This window comes from Corvus cornix, chromosome 5 (genome assembly GCF_000738735.6).
Source record: "Corvus cornix cornix isolate S_Up_H32 chromosome 5, ASM73873v5, whole genome shotgun sequence".
NCBI lineage: Eukaryota > Metazoa > Chordata > Aves > Passeriformes > Corvidae > Corvus > Corvus cornix.
The window spans coordinates 14261088-14281710 of NC_046335.1; the positions used below are offsets into that span (position 1 = coordinate 14261088).

Sequence of the window (20623 nt, forward strand, 5' to 3'; positions counted from 1 at the left end):
AGGAATAAATTTCATTGCACTAGTGCAATGTGTTTTAACAAATGGAAACCCCTTTGTTCCACCACTTACTTTAAGGATGCTGGCCACCTTTGATGCAGTGAGGTGTGCTATGTGTCCTTAACTTTCACTGCATGGTCACGTAAGGAATTTTTTTCCCCCTTGCTTTCTTTTTTTAAGCTTTACTAATAGAGAAAGAAGAAAAGGCACACCCAAAGACTACAGAGTCAAACAAACACAGGCAGCCAGTCAGGTTTTACAGCTCAAAAAGCATCACTGAAACATGGTTATACTGAGTCCCTGCAGCATTCACCACTGTTGCTGTCACTGTGTTGACCAAAGCACAATGTATTTCTTGCCTTGTGGTCCACTACCCCACATTCCATAATGCATTTATTTGCGGATCAGGACTTTTGACTATCGTAGCAGCTCAGAGGCAAAACTGTGAGATAGCTGCTACATATCAGTGTCCTCGAGTTTCCTCGTTGACTTTTCTTGACTATGTAGTTGTTTTTCATGTAGGAAAAATGCATTGAAGAGTCTGAAAACACAGCCATACCATTTGGTTTTAATGCCTTTCCTGTATTTATCCACAGTTCTTCAGCACTTATGAAAGGGCTATTGAGCCACTTCACTGCAGGAAAGGAGGGCTCATGCTGCAGCCAGACACTGTTAGATATGGGAAAACGTAGCATAAGGAACAGCTTGCTCTTTACCACAAAAAACCCAGTGTTGTTAAGTTCCTAATCTTAGGTTTTCAGTAAAAGAGAATCCCTCATGAGTGTCGTGGAAGAAAAAATCTCAGAAAAGTTTGTGTGGTGGGTTTTGGTTTTTAGTTGTTGTTATTTGTTCTGTTTAAAAAGGTGCAAATGCTGTTCCATTATGATTTGTTTTAAACAGTATTTCACTAGATAGCTGGCTGATAAAAAGCATTGCACCATCTGTGAACGCTTCTTCTTTTCTTTCCAGTACCAATTTCTTGTGTGGTTAAGAGCAAGTGGTGGTGGAGTGAAGAACATACGAGAACTTGGAGACACATTGAGACATTTCAGACACCTTCTGCCAGTGGATTCAGTCCAAGGAGAGAAGAGGGCAACTAGTTTTTCCTCACCTTTCTATTAAGAATTTCTGCTGATCTGTATGCCCCATTACAAGGCATTTAACAAAAATAAGCCTTGAGTAATTTCACAAAACTTATTCAAATTACTCTAGAAAGTATCCCTTAACACCAGGAGGCTATTAAAGCAATGCTTGATTTCAGATTCTGTCGCATTGCTGAATCCTGGCTTCAATACAGTTACACATTTAAAATGCAGTTTAAATAAACATTGAGGATTCAAAAATCCCACAGCATCCACTTAGCTCATTCAGCCCACCCTTCATACTTATCCATCAGCAATTAAAGACAAGATACCATGGTGACTGAAAGAGGTTTCACAGGTTTTATAAGCAACTGCATCTTCTTTCAGTATTTCTGTGGTTTATCAGGTATTTTCATTTCAAATGAGGGAAATTTGAGACCAAAAGTGTTTCAAGTCCATTCTACTGTACCGGAGCATTTTGTCCTGCTCCTTAAGTAGTATCAAAAACCCTGCAGTTATCACAGTTCCTGGCCATCAATTAAATAACTGCAAAAGTCCAGAATTTGTTCTACGTGCTTTGGATTGCAGCCGACACAAGATCCATTTGTTTCTGATGAGCAGCACATATTTAGATCTAGAAGAAAAATATTCTGTGATGAAAAGAGGAGCAGCATTTTCTTGCATTGCTTAGTCTGAATTCTTTTCTGTACTGCAGATAGAAATAAATCTTTGGAACTGGAGGTGAATAAATTTGGATGCAAAGAACAGCCCTCAAAGTAATTAGAAAGCAAATAACACTCCAGATGCAAATGGGGATGCGAGATGCACAGAACTAGAGGCAGGGTGATACCACACAAGACAAAGTTTAGTAAAGGATGTTAGAGCATAGCTGGAAAGATTAAATGGAAAGAAAAAAGAAAGACTTTACTAAAAACTATCCCCTGATAATGCCTCCAATCATGCATATAAACATGCTTTTAATTTGCAACACTATAGCATTTCAAATGTTTCATGAGTTGTGAAATTTAACAAGAGCTATCATGCTTTAGGCTGAATGTGTTTTGTTTTTGCCTAGATTACTGAGCCAGACACAATGAGTTTCAACTCAATGCAGCATTCATGCGCTAACATTTTCCCTGGTTAATGTTTTCTTATGTATGGACGGACAATCAATGGGAAGTGATTAAACAAACCAATTATTTATCTGCTACACTTGACTGCTTCTCCTCACCCTTCAGGAACTACACCAAGTCTGATGCCACATCTCCCTTGTGAAACATCTCGGTCATTTCTGCATGCACGCTTCTCCAGTGTGGCTCAGCCAAAGGAGAGTGAATGCCACCAAAATGCTGTCTTCATGTATGGACTTGACAACTGGTGTCTTAAAACCATTTAAAATTTTGGGAAGTGGTATCACAGGGTGCTTGGATTTTACTCAACAGAAGCAACAAGCTTTGCAACAGGAAATCACACCATGTCAAAGTATTTATATGCTTGAATATAAATCATTAAAGTTGGAAAAGACCTTTAAGATCACCAAGTCCAACCGCCAACCCAATACCATCACCATGTTCACCATTAAACCACGGCTCAGGTGCCAGATCCACACTTCTTTTGAACACTTCCAGGAAGGGTGATTCCACCACTTCCATGGGCTGCCTGTTCCAATGCTTGACAACCCTTTCTGTGAAAAAAAATTTCCTAATATCTAATGTTTCTATCAATAGAGTTTCAGAAATATCATTTCAGTCTATAAGAAAAGTAAAGACAAAAACCCTAAAATTTGCTAGTGAAAAATACATTTTAAATCTCTTTCTGTGTATTTTATCACACACTGGAACATGAAACGTATAAGAAGAGGGAGTCCTGATAAGTTCAGTTTTACAGCTGAGGCTTTGGACTAACGGCTATTATCAGGCAACTGATATGACCTTCAACTCTTACACAAGATGCTGCTAAAACAAAATATTCTTGCTTAGACAGTCAGAGGAGAAGCCTGCCTGGAAACCCAAAGAGTTCTAGAAATAAATGCTGGTAAAGCAATATTCTTAGCAGATTGGTATAAATATAGTAACCCATCACTCTTCCAAAGAGCACAGAGCAAGCTGGGGACCATAAAATTGCAGACCAGCATCCCTGCCAGAAAGATCAGAGAATGTTGTCCTGTTGGTAACTCTCACTCCCTGGCCTATTTTAAGTCATGTCTGAATATTATTCTAACATTAGTGTTACTACTAAAGCCACAAAGATTTAATTTACTGGCATTGGGGAGAAAAAAAAAAAAAAAGAAAGACAGCTAAAAATATTAAGACAACATAAGGCCAGATTCTGATTGAAGCTATACTGAGCACATGCATTAACCCCAGTGACTTCAGAGTAATTACACAAGGTTGCTAAAATTAGCATCTTGCCCACAGCACCGAGCAAATTAGAAATGCATAGACACAGATGAAAGGAGAGACAGGAACTGAGAGCAGCAAGACACTGCCCCCATGTAGTCTTTGCTGTGTTGCTGACAAGCAAAAGGAATTTGGGAGAAAAAGCCATTCCATCCCAACTTCTCCCCAGGAACCTGAGCAGGAGGGTGCTGTGGGTGGAAGGTACCTTTTAACAAAAGAGAGAGGCGTAGTGGAGAGCTCAGGAAGCCTTTCAAAAGGAAAGACAGCAAGTTTGCCTGCCAGGCAGGTTTTTGCAAGATCTCATCATTCTATTTATAACACCACATGCCATGTTACATTACATCACACCACGGCAGATGCACACCACATGCAACAAAATGCATTAGAAACACTGTGGGTTCTCTCCAGAATAAATGCCCACAGCTCGCTGTAGCAGCTTAAAGGCAAGTTTTCCAGGAAGGATTTGAAATTCCTTGGCAAAAATTTGTAACCTACGGAGTTAACTTTCACATTCTGCCAGCTCAGCGCTTGAGAACTCAGAGTATCTATCAACGCCCCCCTGTTTTACCTCCTCACCATTTTAGTTTGTTCAGGGTTTATTCCTGCCTTTTTCTCCAAGAACAAACTGCAGTGTAGTTTTTCTTACATTTAACTGAGTTTAATTCCTCTGTCTATTCAGAAGCTCGTCCAGGAATCCTGTTTACGCCATTAAAGCAAACAGTCACTGGTAACACTGCAGCAAATCTGGGATGTCCCAGATGTTCTGGGGCAAACCACAGGCTTCACTGCACTCAGGATGGTGACTGGACATAACTCTGGACAGCCTTACCTAGTCACACCTCTTTTGAAGTGAGGGTTGTATTGAAGTGGATGACCTCTGGAGGTTCCTTCCAGACTGAATTATGGGTTTATGATTCTCAATATATTTCCTAGTGATGTAGGTACTGTCTGCCACTAATATAAAAGCCACGTGTATCACTTAAATTATTTACAGTATTTGCTTTGCTTTGATTTATTGGGTTCAGCATTCTCTAAAAGTAGAACAGGCAACACTAGCTGATTGACTTGAACAAGTGCTTGCTCTTCACAGGAACACATTGATAAAAATGAGTCCAATGGTTCATTTCAACTTCTGAAACCTGAAAATAGCAATTGTAAAACAACAAGATGAGAAATTTTATGAAGGCAGGGAAAAATTGAAAAAAAAAATGCATCCCATTGCTATAGAAGTGAGATACAATCAGAATCAACAACTGAAGGAGAGAGTTGCCATCTCCTTCTAGGGCCTATCCAGATACAAACAGCTTTGCACTGGTGCCAGTTAAGTCCTTAGAAAAAATGGAAGGTAAACATGCAGTTAAAAAAACCCTATCACTTTGAAATCCCTAGGAGATTATGCATGAAAATCCTTATTAAATGCATATTACCATGTTTTGAGAAAAGGACTATGTGAACACACAATTAATTGAAGACTGCATCACAGCAAATGTGCACAGTGGCACTGAAGAAAGATTGCAAGGCACACTCTCAGTTGTTATTCCCCACATTCTGTAAGCTTGATGTTGTAAATGTGTTGCTGTTTGTTTACTACAGCACTTTTTTACAGAAATAATATTTTCTGTAGTGTCAGAGCTCATCCCTAAGCAGGGTTTCCATTTCACTTAAGAGATGGAAACATGGAAGTAGTAGTTTTGGCATGAATTTAGCAAGTGGCATAAGGTTGCTAATACTGCAACATGAAGGAAATTTTAATGAGAATTAAGTAAAAGCAAGCAAGCCAAAAGTTATGCAAGGAAAAACAAACAAAGAGGTTTTAGAGATATTTTGGAAAAAGCAGCCAGCATGATTTCTTTCTGGTATTTTCAGAACATGTGGTATTATCTGTGTTTGCTCTGGTGAGTCAGGTAGCCAACCAGCAGCCTCAGTTCTCGGTGCCTATTTAGTGTCTGAGATAAGCAGTGTTTAGTGAGCAGTGTTTGTTGATTCTAAGCATAAAAGGATCTCATCTCTCCACTCCAGTTAATAGGATTATATATGCCAGGCAATTTGTGGTGTGTCAAATGCCACATTGAAATCTTTACTGAAGTAATTGTTTAGTCTTCAGATTTTGAGTCACAATCACAGACAGTTTTTGCCCAGAGCTTGTCTTATGGAAAAATAATGTCTTAGGCTACCAGCAGAGCAAGTGAAAGTAGATCTTTAATCAGTTTTTTTTAAATTTAAACCATCTAAAGCTATACCTGCTTATATTTCATCTTGCCCAAAAGTGTATCCAAAGAAAATAAGTGGTATTCCATGACAGCAGATGGGATCATGGCAGCTTTTGTGAGGAAATGCCCTGACTCAGTGCCAATTGCCTGGACCTTTACATCATATCAGTCCTAATACTACCAGTTCACTCGAGTGGAAGAGCCTCAAGGAAGCTATGATTCATTTCTGGGTAAAGCACTAGACAATAGTGGAAATTCAGAAAAGGGTATTGGGTCAAGACTGATGCTTTCCCTTTCTCCAGTTCTCTACACCTTAAAAGTGTTTTGGAAGAAGACAGGGTGTGATCCAGACAAAAGGTTGGTGCTTGATTCTTGCTGTATGTCCCCTGTTTTTTGTGCAACAAATGTTGCAGCAATTTTCTGCCATAAAGAGGATATTCAGGATCCTAAATTGCTGCCTGTGTTTGCATTCACGTAGTTCTTAAACCTGACAAAGACTCTTTCAAAAAAATAAATCTATAATCTCCAAGCAGGGATGAAGGAGATTGCATAGGTGCCTGCTGCATTTTCAGAGCTCCACTCTTATTTCACTGACAGGTGGATGAATGCAGATGCCTCCTGCCTCTCCCAGTTTCACCCATAGCACACAGTTCACGATGTGAGCACGAACCAGTGCAGAGATTCTCAGTAAGACTTCTCATCCCTCTTGCTTTCTGTGCTCTTCTCTCTGAAACAGGGTTCTGCAGACAGAGTGCTGAGCATCCCTGACCTGCTTCCTGCAAGTTGACCCACTGTCACACTAACTCTCTGCTGAAATTTGTAACCAGCTAACAAGACCACCAGCAACACTAGAGTGCTATTTCTTGGCTCACAAAGCTGGGTTTCCTGAAGGACAGTGAAATTCACCTGTAAACAGTCGGGGGGTTCTTGGTTTCAGTATTCAAGGGAAAGGGAAGTGTCCAGCAAAACACAACAGTTCCCTACTGGCTACATTTTTACTTAGTTTAAAAAAAAAAATTAAGGAGGATTGCTTCACTTTAATCTCATTGCCATCAACGAAAACTTACTTGCAGCAAAATGCCCTACAAATTCATATGTGTTTCTCTGTTTACATTCCCCTTATTCAGCCACATGTAGTCCTTCCACTGACACTTGTCTGGGGATAAATCAGAAGTTTGTTTGCTTCTAAAACACTGGCTGAAACCTCTATCCAGAAATCCCACTTTAAAAAGATAAGTAATTTAGCTTGCCAATCACTATTAAAAAAAAGTACCACTAGCAGTGTACATAAACAAAATTAAATACAATATTTCCTTCTCAAACTATGTTAATTTCACAACCTTTTCACCTCAATAGTTAATTTTAATAGATCCACCAACTTAACTCAATTTTTTATTTTCATAACCCCTCTTAAAATAACACTGAACTCATAGTTTTAGATTGCTGAGTCTTGCAGGGTGGTGATGCCCAAAGTAGATGGCCACCAGCCTGGTGAGAGGAGCCAATTCAGCCCCAGGAGCCATTCCTGGCTCACCAGCAGCCTCTGCTCTGGCACCAAAAGCGGTACAGCCCTAAGGAATGGAAGAAATTGCTGAAGGGCCTCCACAACAAAAGATCTCTGCAGAAAGCCTCCTGTCTCCAACTCTTTTAAGGTTCTAACTATTTTTCCTGATAAAGGCCACTACTGCTGTATGTTTAAATAACAGCTGACCTCACACCATGTGAGCTCACCTAGTCTAGACTTCACATGTTCACCAGCTCCTCACTCCATAGCTCACTGCAGAGTTGCTTCTCAAGCACAATAAAACAGCATACCTAAAATGCACATTTCCAGCCTGCCACACACTCCCTGTCTTCCCTTATCCCTTCTCCATCACCTCCCTTAGACCATCTCCCACACAGGCTCCTCTGCCACTGGGGGACCTGACAGAGGGAATATTTCTCTTGCTTTTAGCCTGAATCCTCAGGTTTGAACAGGGCTCTGAGACCTTGTACTGCTTGCTTTCATAGCCTTCCTCCACACATGTGAAAGGAGGACAGCATACAGCATGCTGTCCAAATGGAGGGAGGAATTAACAAACCCAGACTCTTCAGTGAAACTCACCAGCACAGCTCTCACATCAGAGTAAGGACCTGGAAGGTGTCTCAGGTACAGGCTCCCGAAAAACATCCTTCTACTAGGCAAGCCTAAAGCAACCTCCTACTTCACTCTCACACACAGATGTGACACAAGACTGATAAATCTGTTGTTGTTGAGGTCAGTAATTTTGCCTGAGCTCTAACACTCTCACGGAATGCTTGCACAACTGGTAGAAGCCTTCTTACCATTGCCATGTCTGTCTCAGCAGAGATTATCAGGAGAAATTGGACTATTTCTTGTGATGGCAATCCAGTTTGCTAATGCTTATGTTTAACAGGTGCCAAGATTTGCTTTTCTATCAGACAGCTTTAAGTGACAATGAGTCAGAAATACACAAAAAAAGTCAAAGAATCAACACAGCCTTAATCTACATCTACAAGGTCCTGAAGTGGAGATTAAAAACTTTTGTTCATGTTGCACAACAGAATCTGCTTAGCTGATTCTCACTGGCCACAAATTAATTTATAATATATGTAAGTGAACTCCTATGCTATTTTTAATTATTGCAAATGCCCTGGAAATTTTAATGGCAATAACTGTTTGGGGAAGATGTTGAGACAAATAGGATTTTAAATTTTTTTAGATATCATCCACAGCTGGAGAAAGAATATACCAAATGTTTTAACACATCTTTGCCAGTCAATGAATAAGCTGTGACAAGGTAAGAGTGTTTGAGTTGTTGGAAGGTTTTTTCGTCTGATCAAACCCAGCTACATCTCTGTCAATGGAAATATTTTTCCCCTGCAGGTACAGATGCAATTTAATCCTGAGTCTCCCTTTCATAGTAATTCCTCTTCAGTAACTTGCTGTCTCATGTGCAGTCCAACCAGCAGAGAGTGAAGGCTGGACGTTCAGTGGGAATATCCCTGCAAAGACAGAGCTGAGGGAGAGCTTTGCCTGCCACCATCACGGCATGTTTTGCCTCTGGTCAGGGAGATGTGGCCACAGGCAGAAATCCAGTCAACTGCACAGAGCAGTGACTAATAGCAAGCTGAACTCAAGCTAGAAAACATTTCACATGACTAAGTACTACTTTAATAGGAAAATAAACCTTTATCCAGAACCACCCAAAAACACTTATCTCCAGTACAACGTGGCTCTTCTCTTCAGTATGAAGAGAGAAAGGAATATTATCCCCATTTTGGGACCCAATCAATCTATCACTACTTGACAGAGTCCTGTTTGCCAGCGAAGCTGTGTGCACTGTCAGCACTTGTCACACATGCAAAATAAAAAATACATGAAGTCTGATCTTTTTAATTGAAGCTGATACTATTAACCTCATGCAAGTGTGGAGTAAAAAACCTGCACACACTTGGTTGACAGATGGTAACCTCAGGAAGCAGCAGTTCAGCTGGAACTCCGAGCCAGCATTCGGGAAGATGAGCTACATGGAGACAGACCATTGGTCACATGGAAAATCCACAGGCAAGGAAAGGACCCAGCATAAATTTCTCACACCTTCAGTCATTATTCTAACTATATGGTCTCAGCCTCAGGTTTGAAGGCACCTTTTAAACAATTACAGCATGGGCAGGTTTTATTACATGGTTTATTACTCTGAGGGGTTTATGTTGCACATTTTACTGAATCAGTGCTTCCAATATTGTTCTTCTGGACAGCAACTAATGTTTTCATAGCCAACAATAGCTTTCAAGGTCTTTTAAAAGCATAAGTATTTATTGATACATAAATTTATAGTAACCTAGTATTTTTAAGCAGTCTTTCATGATCCAAATACTTTACAAGATTTTTCTTATTTGCTAAAATACAGAACCACAATATAAACATCAGATATATTTGTAGAATTTTGGGAAAGAAGACATTTTCATTATTTTTATGTTATCTAATTTCAGTGCATTTGTTTTAGATTTAATCCTACTGTAAACATACATGATATGTGCTTGTTCCCTGTGACAAATTATGTTTGGGACTTGGAACAGTCTAGCCCTGCAACCTCTGGCAAAACATTTCCCATTTTTTCACAAGTTCCACTCAAACCTCCTTTTATAAATTATCAACACTTGAAGGCAAAAAGGTTCATAAACTAGGGAAAAAGTATCCTGGATGATTTTCTGCCCTGAAACATTGAAGTGAACATAGCACAGAAAATACTCAGTGTGGTAAAATAAACCTCCCAGAGCAGGGTTAGAGACCCAGATTCCACACACTAAACCCGTGGGCATTTGTGTACATGGACCAAGAAGGCATATTGATAAGCATTTGTGATGGTCCATCTATTACTGGCTTTGTAAAACCTTACAATCCCTATGTGTAGAGATAACTTTCCACTCAGCAAACCTGCTTTGGCATTTTCATTGTCTGACGTCTTTCCCGCTTGAGCTTTAACCCAGGCCCCTGGGTATTCAGCCCAATGATCTACCACAGGAGGAATTCCAACTTGCAAAAGGGCAAACAGGCATTTTGGATGGTACATGTCAGGCATTTTCAGAAATGCTCAAAATCACCCTGGATGCATTTTTAATATTAAAATCACTATGTAATCCCACACTGACATTGTCCTCTCTGTTATTTTTAGATCTGGAGCTTTTCAGGTGAAAACAGAGGTTGCATAAGGGCTGGCAAAAGGGGATTCCTGCCTGAGTTTAAAGTGCAATGTAGATTTCTTTGCAAGTGCCAAGATTACCTCTAACCTCTCACACTCTACAGTCTCTGATATCATAATCCTAGCTGCAGTTTCTGCAGGTAACATCAGAGGAATGGTCAAAGGCCACATGCTGGTGTTTTCCAGACATACACACTGTCCCAAATCTTTGGATCATTAAAGCAAATAGCACCAGTTAGGCAAAAAGATGGCTAAGGACATGAAAGGGAGATCTATGTATACTGCAGCCTTTTGCTGAGGTGCCAAACACAAGGGTGGTACCCAGCAGAAAGGTGTGGAGGGAGCAATGCTGGGGGAGCACCATGCTCCCCTTGGCATGCCTTTTGTAGTTGCAATGTCCCTGGAGCTCTGGGATTTGTGGTTTTTTCAAGCCTAACTCAAAGCGGAGCAGTAAAAGCAGCCTTTTGCTGAGCTGCCCAGCACATGGGTGGTGCCAAGAAGAAAGGTGTGGAGGGAGCAATGTTGGGGCAGTGAGGTGTTGTTTCTTTGCAGTGAAATGGACCTAACCCTGCCAAAATGATACTCATTGAAATCCCAAAATCAGAGAACGAAGTGAAATGAAGAGACAGGGGAAGAAATTGATGAAATGAAATGCTAAAAAGAAAAAATTCTGAAACGAAGTGAAAACAGTAAAATGGCATGGGATGACATGAACTGCTGTGAAATGGACCAAATTTTGCCAAATTGATACTCATTGAAATCACAAGATTTCATTTCATTTCATGAAAGCAAATAAAATCTCAAAGTCAGAGAACAAAGTGAAACAAACTGACTGGGGTTTCCACAATTAGGCACTGGTATAATCCGAATACCAGTGTATTTGCATGTTCTGTTTTAACAAAAGACATTCAGCACATGGAAAACACTGATTATTGACCTTAAGCCATAGCTTCAGCATGAGATAGGTTTATCCTCCTGTCCTGGTTTTTGGGTTCATGCCTTCTTCATGCCTTACTGTTAAGTGAGGAGATACTGTCAGCTGTCCTTGGAATCATTGTGGCTCCTCCCAAGAGGAGACTCAGGTATGTGGGGAGGGAAGGAGCTCCCCCATGGCTGAGGCAGCAGGGATCGTGGGGATCATGGAGGAGAGATGTCCCAGCCACAAACCAACCCATCACGATTGCAAACCTCCTTTGGCTTTACATGGGCTGATCAAACACAGGACAACCTGATCCACCATGGCACTGAAGGAAGTCCTGTTCAGAGTGACACTTCAGGCACTCATTAATGAAGTGAACACAAGGGTTTTCAACCCAAACAGTCTCCACTTACAGCTTGCTTTTAAGTAGGCTACAAAGACTTCACTACCAGAGTGGTTATGACTGCTAATGTTTTGTTCCACAATCAGATCTTAACAAATTTGTGAAACAAAGTTCCCTGATAAAGAAAGAAACTAAAAAAAAAATTTAAGATTAGAAAAAAGCTTTGAATAATTCCTTAAGGAAGGCTCAAAAAAGATTCAGACACTGTAAAAAAAAAAACCCTGTGTCAGAGAATAAACTGCAAGGTGAATAATAACTATACTGTGTTCAGAAATTAAAGGTTGGATATCACTCTAGGGCTGTATTTGGAAGTTCAGGCAGAAAGCAAGTGCTGACAGCAAGGAGCTCTAACTCAGATGAGATGGTTTCAAATGGGCCATCTGGCCAGCAAAGCCATTGGCAATTGGAAAACCTGAAGACACCTCATTATATCACATCACAACTGAGACTATGACTCTGTTTCCAGCTCTCCTTGAGAAAGCTTGCCCAGACACACAGAACCCAGGCAACAGCTTCTCTTGGCAGTTTAAGGAAAGAGGAGGAGGGAGGGAAAAGGGAAGGAATGAAGCTTTTCTGTTGTGGAGTCACATAATAAACCATAAAGGACTATACTTAATCTCACAGCATCTAAAGGAGCCTAGAGAAGTGAAATTGTACTGTTTTCAAATATTAAATCTTAAAGAAGATGGAGATAAACTCCTTTTTGTTCAGCACTAAGAACCAGTTTGTAGCACCTGCAAGAGGATGTTTCTAACACCATTTATTCCCCATGTTTAACGAATACATTGGATCTCTGCCCCCACCCTCACTGCAGTATAAATAAGCTTTTTGAAAAGGTGGATCAGCATGCATTTTAATAATTGCCACTCCTATGTCCTCTCGCACTGGGAATAAGAAAGATGGGAAATCTGTTTCTACTGGGAGTAGCTCACCCCTCCAGCAGCCTCTTCTCTCCCACAGCAGGCAATCTGGTGCAGAGGACATCAGCATTCACGGCCCACTTTGGAAGCCACAATATATACCTTGCTGTTCATCTGTAACAGTGAGGGCTGGAATTACCAAGACACTGGCTCTGTTTCTGGTTTCCTGCAAGTTGATGATTTAGCTTTTACCTTGTGGATTAACTTCAGCCAGTGGGAAAAGTTTATGCTAAATACCTTCGTGCAATCATGTGATGAAATTCCCAGTTGTTCTTTTTTGTAAAGTTTGCTTTGTTTCTACTGTTCTTTCTTTACACGATTTAATCTCCTTGGATGCTCTTCATAATTTATTTTTAAATTCTAGGCATTTTTATGCTTCCATCAATTTTTATTATATGTAGGATTTACACTTTTTTCTGTCCAATTCAGATGCATAATGCATTACTTTGGTTGAAAACTTCTGCAAGTTCTCCAAGACTGTACAATGTTTAAAATAAAATTATTTCCCACACTAGTCAGACCAGCAAATTTAATGCCTCAAGCGCTGTAATAACATGGTTTTAAATAGACTGCTGAAATATTAATCTTAGTGTTCATTTTTCTTTCCTTCTCTATTGTTTGACTTTTCTTCTTTCTGTCTATGTTTCAATATCCTCTGGACATCATCACACCCACAGGATGATTCAGATGTTGGCAGAGCTGTGTGTTTCAAGCTGCACTGTGGAACATATTCCTTATTCTTCACATGGAGCCAGTTCTCTTTGAAACATCCCCCACCTGTCTTTCAAAAATGGCTTCTTCAAGTTTAAGAATCTATTTGTATTAAAGTTTGTAATACTGTAGGTACCTTAGGTGACCAAATTGTAGAATTATCTTTTTCTTTGGGATTGTTATTCCCCTAGCTGTTCTGCAAAGTCACAAAAAAAGTAAATGAGTCCCCTAGCAATCCCCTTGGTGCAGGAAAGGCATCAGACTGAAGTGATGTTGTGAAATTGGGTAGCAAGAACAAGCAGCAATTTTGAACCAGTAGCATTAGAAATCAAGAAAGATGCTATTTAAAGAAAGACTGTTCAGGCAATCTTCTGGAAAAGTTTTATTTTGTACCCCAAGATGGACTGGCATTCAGACTGAGCTTAAATTGGTTATTTACTTTCAATATGCAATTATTCAATGCATAGAATTTTCAAATGTTAATAGCATAAAAGCATTTCTGTAACTATGATTTTGTGTCATCTACCTGATTTAGTCAAATGGTTATAAACTGCCCATGAATGTCTTAAGGCTAGAAATTGGAAGCCTTCAAATCATCCAAGGACACAGGTTCGGGAACAAAGACACAGTTGCAGAAATGGGAAGAAAAAATTTCAATAACTAACTTCTGGGCAAAGACACTTTTGCAAGAGGAATGGCAGTTGCCTCCAGCAGCAGGACCACAGGTCTGGTGGGCAGAAAAGCCCTCCTGTGCCTGCTTTTATCCAGAATATACTCAGTCCAGCAGAGACAGAAGATGCAAGACTGCGTCCCTTTGGATGTAGTATCAGGCACACAGGTTTTTAGCATTGTTATTAGCAGAGACAAAGACTCCACTCCTGAGTGCTGAGGGCACGTGCCCTTTGGATCAGCAGCTGAGCCTCCACCAACTCATCCAGCACAGGCCCTATGCCCTGCTCCAGGCATGTTTCCTGGGTGTAAGCACACAGTGATCATCCTAGACTTCTTTGAAAGACTGGATTTTATCCAAACTAAGCGTGCAAGGCCTGACCTTGACCTGTGATTTTGATCCCCACAACAAATAAGACATTTGGTGCTATTTCTTTGGCTGTCTCTCCAGCTGTTTCTCCCTTGTAAGAACAGGCTGTTTGATGATCGCCAATTGAAGAAACACTTTTGGCTACTAAAAGGGATCCTTAAGATTATACCATGCCTTGGTGAGACACATGAAAACATTTCCTTCCTTTCCTTGGGGTTTTATGCCCTACTCTGGAGGGAGAAGATTAACACAGAGATTACTGTAGTAGAATATCACTTTTTACTCAGTTACTCTACAACGCAGTCAGATGCCTGGGAACAGAAAACAAAGATACTAGCCCGCAGACAAAAGTATCTTCTAAACTGAGCCACCAAACCTCTGGCATGGCCAGATCAAGTAAGGACAGAGAAAGACTCAGCCAAAGATATTTCCTTTTATTTTTTCTTAGAGAAAAAGGAGTAAAGTGACTGCACTGGATTATTTTGGTCAAAGGGATTCGCATTCATATTCCTCTCAAAGCAATTTTATTACCTCTGCATACAGGTTTCGTAATAACCAGCAAAGGAGAAAGGAAAGGCACCAGAAAAGTTCCAGGTCCAAAATAGCCACAACTGGACAACATAAGGGCTCTTTATGTCATTTTATAGATTCTGCTAATGGGTGGAAGGAAAAAAAGTAAAAGAGTCTTTAAAAACTGTTTTAAAAATTGGAGATAGAAGGGTACACTTAAAATTTCCAGCCACAAGCAGTTCAGTTTTACTTTCAGTCTGCAATTATCTAAGACCTTATCTCATTTATATGGTAATAACTTGTGTCGTGTCAGCTCAACAAGCAGAGAGAGCAGCTCCGCAGCGCCGGCTCCTTGAACGCTCGGGCTGCGGCTCCCGGCGTGGGCTGCCGGTCCCCGCTGGGCTCGCAGTGCCCATCAGAATTGCCAATGAGCGCGGCCTCCGGGCTCTGAGGAGCCTACAAAGGCGGGGAACTTCTCGTCGCTATGCACTTAACGCAGCTCTTCTGGCTGCTACACACACCCGGCGTGAAAACGTTCTGAGAGATAATTGTTCGCCCAAGGAAGAGGAGACTTACTGCAGCAGTTTGGAATGAGCTGCGCATCAGTAAGGAGCAACAAAACTCATGGCAAGGTTCAGAAATTATTCCTGAATGATTATTACAGCCATAAAGCTGCATTTTCTTTAAAATTCTAATTAAATCTAGACAAGGTGAGAAAAATAAATCAAAACAGATCGGGACACTAATGAGAGGTAAAGGCTTTGGTCTTTTGCAATTTCAAAGGTAATTACTAAGGGATGTCTTATCCCCTCACCACAGCAGAGGAGGAGCACAGAAACCTCTGGATTCCAACTAACCCAATGGTTCTCAGATAAAATACTTTAATGTTAGACAGGTAGCAAACTAGCAAACATCAAGACAGAACAAGGAGCTGGAATAAAAGTAGTCCATATAGATAACAAACCCCACCATCACTCTCCTTATTGACAGTTCAGCTACTCTAACAAGGTCTTTCTCAAAGAAATTTTCTACGGGTTGGCCCATAACCCATTATCCATTTTGGAGCACAACAGAACATTTCCTTTTAACAAGTAATATCCCATCACAAACTAGACAGTGAGGTGTGGTGATCATGTCACAGCAGGTTGTGTTTTAGCGACTGCAATCATCGAGTACATACTTCCAGCCGACCCAGGACAGAAAAGGTTTGGTTTAAGGTGAGGAGTTTCATCAAAGTGTATCTTTAATGAAAATCAGGCAGCACATTGTTTGCTGGCATTGCTTTCTAAAAGGGTTCTGTGCTTCTCACTAGAGGAAAGTGTATTTTGAAGGCAATTTAGGAACAAGAGGACAACTAATGTTATTTGTGGAAAAAGAAATCAGAAGGGAAGACCAGGCTTTGGCTTATGCCCCTGTAATATTATTACACATTATGCTGGTTTTTTCTGTTCCAGATGAGACAGAGGTGGATTTGAGAAGGATCAGGTCTCTGTGCACACTCTCATTCTTTGCAGGTTATAGGAAGGTGAAGCCTGCTCAGATCACACAGCTGTTGGAGCACTGGGAGTTGCTGTTTTAGAAACACTGATTTAAAATGCTTTGTATTCAGAACATTGAGTTTTATGTGGGGTTTACTTACTGTATTTAAATGCAACAAGCAATTTGTACTCAAATGCCATTATATACCTAGGATTGCCAATGTAAAACAAAAGATTTAACATCAATATGTTTGAGGACTCTGTTATCCTTTTACACAGAGAATGTTTCACACAAATGCCTTAATCCCTACCACTTCAGGGTGAGCCCTGAGCCCCATAGGCTGGAGCCTTTAAGATGCCACTTAAAGTTTCTGACCACCAGGAAGGGTTAGGTCTGCACCACCTAATCTCTAAAAGCATCCCTTTAGCCACAGGTGCTCCAAATGCATGTTAAGAATGTAAAATTAAGGTCAGCAGTTCAGAAAGGCTCTGAAAGGGATCTGGAAGTTTTCCTGGAATGGAAGCTGTGCCCACCATCACAGCAATAACAAAACCCATCTATTTCCACCCCAGCAAAATCATAATACCCCTAATCCCAGTCATATCACAAGCTACTGGAAGTGCTGGATCATGGAGTACTGTACTGGGGCATAAGGAAGTAAATGGCAGAGGCATAATCAGAGGGATGGAGGTACTTCTGTGAAACATTGGTATCAAGATGCATGCCATCAAAAGAGAAGTCAGTTCTGGACAATCAGAAGCAGCCTCAAGAGAAGTGTGTGAATAGCAGACTACATAAATTGTTTTGCCTTAGCTGATACAAACAGATCTTAGTTAATAGGCACGGGTCAGGAGATTCAGCTGTTAACCATAAACACAGAGGATTCAGTCTTCTGCCAGCTCAGGAGCCAGAGAAAGATTTTTGATAATGAGCAGTTGCGAGCTATGCCACCTCTTAAAAAGTAAAAATAAAACATACAGAAGCATAAAACCTCTTATCAGTTGAGAACAACAGCATCAGTAATGAATTTTCACTATTAATAAATCCTGCCTCCAGAGCTTCTCCAGAAAGCTTAAAAATATTTCATTGTGTTCCATTCTGAGAAGTAATCCAAAAGAAGACTCCAAAAATCTTGAGGAAATGTGAAAGAACTGTTCGAAGTGTAAGATTTTTAAATACTAATAGCTTTGAGGAAGAATTAGCACTGTTTATCTCTGATTGCATCAGGAGTGGAATATCTATGAGAGGGATTTAATGAGCAAAACATCCAGTGTAGTGCTATTAAATGCTTCTCAATCACAGTAGGGTAATATTCCAAAGCCACTGCAATCACAACACTGCAGCCTTAAGCAGAGAGAGCATTGGAATTTCCTCCCCCATCAGTGGAATGCAGTGGAACTCCCCCCCACCCCCACCCACCATCATCCAACATGGACAAATTCAACCCTAAAATATCACACACCATGTCCACATAAAGTAATCTCATGTCACAGAAAACATCTTGCTTCTGGTACCTTCAGCACAAAACAAAAAGCCACGCACTCAGGGCAGAACAAAAAGCCAAGACAAGCATCTGGAAAGTTAAAAAAGTTAGGGCAAACCTCATTTGAAGTTGTAATGAACAACCTAGTCTCTAAAGGCTTTAAATGAATATCCTCAAACACACTAGTAAACATTTTAAATATGTATTCACAGTCCTGTTGGATTCTAATGCTCCTCTGATGAATAAAGCTGATTCTCCTCCTCAGTAAATAATTCAGTGGCAAAGAATTGCTTGGCCTGGAAAAGAGATGAACAATGGGCCAAGACTTAAGTCTTTTGCTCTTTTGTTGAGTTGCTCTTTTCTAAGAGATTTTGGTCTCAATTTTGACTTTGTGGGTAGAGGTTTCTGCAAAAGAGGAAGTCACAGAAATAAAGTTAGAGTTGTTTGTATTCACAACTGCAGTTTAGTATCCCTTTTTTCTGACCTTTATTCTGTTAGTGGAAGAAGAAAGTGTTGATGGCATGAAAAGAGAATCAAGAAACATTATTTATGTAAGCTCCTGCCACAGGAGAGTAATTTTCATATTCAAGGACAAAGTGCAGTTTTGCTCTACCTGTGGTCAGGGACATTCATCTTGTGATACAGTGTTGCTGGTATTAGATACTTGCGAGTGCAAGACACCCAGAAACTTCACCTAGAGTAGAATCCAGAAAGCAAAATACTGTTCTGTGTTTCCAAGTGGGGGTTTATGTTTATTCAATGCTAGCACAAAGATGCAGCTAAGTACTGAAGAGCAATCTGATTAGGATTGAGGCTAATCGTAATAAAGCTCTCCTAAAAAATCAGGCAACTCCAGTTTCCTCCCTGCTAGAAGAAGTATTCTTAAACCAGGGACTTTAAAGCAGACTAAAACCTTTCCCAGGTTAATTCCATTAGCCCTATGGGTCAGAACACGCTTAGTCCTGAAACACCACCAGGGCTGATCCAAACCCCATGGGAACCTTTTGGGTCAGATCATAATAAGGAACATAAGGGACAAGAAAAATGTATTCATTCTTGATAGTAAGAAAATGAAGGAATTTGAGCCACACGTATTCTCAATATTGCTTTTGTGAGATGGTTATATAGATCAAGGAAAGACACCAGCGAGTCTGAAACAGTCACAAGGCAGAAACCTCTTGATATGCACCTGAGCCTTCCTTTCCAAGCAGCAAAATTGCAACCCAACGAGCTTCTTTGAAAATTTGAGGTATTCACAGGCATTTGCAGACTATTAGCAGAAGATCCTGCAAAGTACTAAAGCCACAAAGTACTAACCCACTGCTTAGATACAAACACAGTCAAAAAGAGGAGAGTTCCAACAGAAATGAGATGTACAGAGGCATGTTAAAAGACTGGTAACTTTTAGCAGCCAGGTTGGAGCTCTGCTTAAAATCTTCTGAAAAAAGGAAGTTTTGCGAACCCCTAAAGTTAAGAGGAAACAAAAAGACTAGATATCCCAGAGCCTCACCTCATTCGTCTCACTTTTTTTTCAAGTTTAAGTGTGTTTGGATCCAGCTTGTTTCTAGACAACTTTAGGAAAAACCTTATTCCTATACAGTATTCTCCACAAATAACTCTTAAAAAAAAGCAAACAAAACATTTCTTTTTGCATTAATTCACAAAGAATTTTCCTCGTAAGTCAGAAAACTACACATATACAAAACTACATATGTACAACTGACCTTTTTTGTTTAGGACTTTATCCATGAAAGTTTGCTTAGCTGCATGAACAAATCTTCATGGGTGACTCCCTTCTGACTGTGATCTTGGCACTAGAAACAAGGAGTGACACAACAAAATGCTTCAGTCTGGAGACATAATGCTAGCATCTTGAAGTCTAAACCAGATCAGTTCACAAACTGTAAGTGGAAAATAAACTTTAGAAAATAAGTAGATCAAAGCAGCTATCACTAGACAGTCTTCCAATGAAACAGTTATAGCTGTTGCATTTTGTAAATAGAGGCCATCCTCAGTTAAATCCCAGAAGTATCAGCCACATGTAAACCCCCCATCTGACAGCTTCTGTCCTTAACATTTCCCCTTTATCCCAGCCCCATATCACTCCAGCAGCAAGGGGGGTCATGCCTGTCTCTTGGGGACTAGAGTTTGCTCCAGACCAGAACTATCAAATACTGCCCCACTCCTTTTGTGCTGGCCCTTGTGACTGCCAGGACGCCATGAAGGGCTGCTCCTTCCAGCCCTAGGAACCTAGGGTGGTCTAGTTTTGCCTCTGCTGAGCGTGTTCCTGCAGCCAGCAGCTGCAGAATATGGACAGGTGAACAAGGGCAGAGGGGAGAGCAATACAAAGAAGGTGTCCTATGCTCAACCCACAAAGTGGTTTCAAGCATTTTCTTGCTTAACACTCTTATTAAACAATAGCTATACAGCAACTCACACACATTTTTGGCTTGGTTTTGGGTTTTTTGTTTTGTTTTGGTTTTTTCCATATTGTTTGATTTTGTATTTTATTTAGACAGGGTGTGCCCCAAGAAATGCTGACTGTTCAGCTGGACTTTCCTTGTGTGCTGGGGGTAAAGGACAGAGTGACAAACATGGTGCTGGGATACCACAAGCACATGTCCCTGTCCTATGTATTTTTATAAGTGAACAGGCTCAGAAAGATTCCCTTATTTTTGAGGGGACAAACATTTATTCAAAATTTCTTACTGGAACTTCTTATACAAAACAGAGAGAAATCCCATCTGGATACTGCACACAAGAGC

General features: G+C 40.4%; 1 long non-coding RNA gene across 4 annotated transcripts in view; it reads right to left on the reverse strand.

The window, feature by feature from the left end:
* Positions 1–20623, reverse strand: part of LOC104686311 — a 167200-nt gene that overhangs the window by 123699 nt on the left and 22878 nt on the right. For 2 of the 4 annotated variants that reach the window (XR_005602020.1, XR_005602019.1), the window contains exon 2: positions 19583–19672. The exons of the other annotated variants lie outside the window; for them this stretch is intronic. This is a non-coding gene — a long non-coding RNA (uncharacterized LOC104686311). The remainder of the gene's footprint in view (positions 1–19582; positions 19673–20623) is intronic. 4 annotated transcript variants of the gene reach the window in all.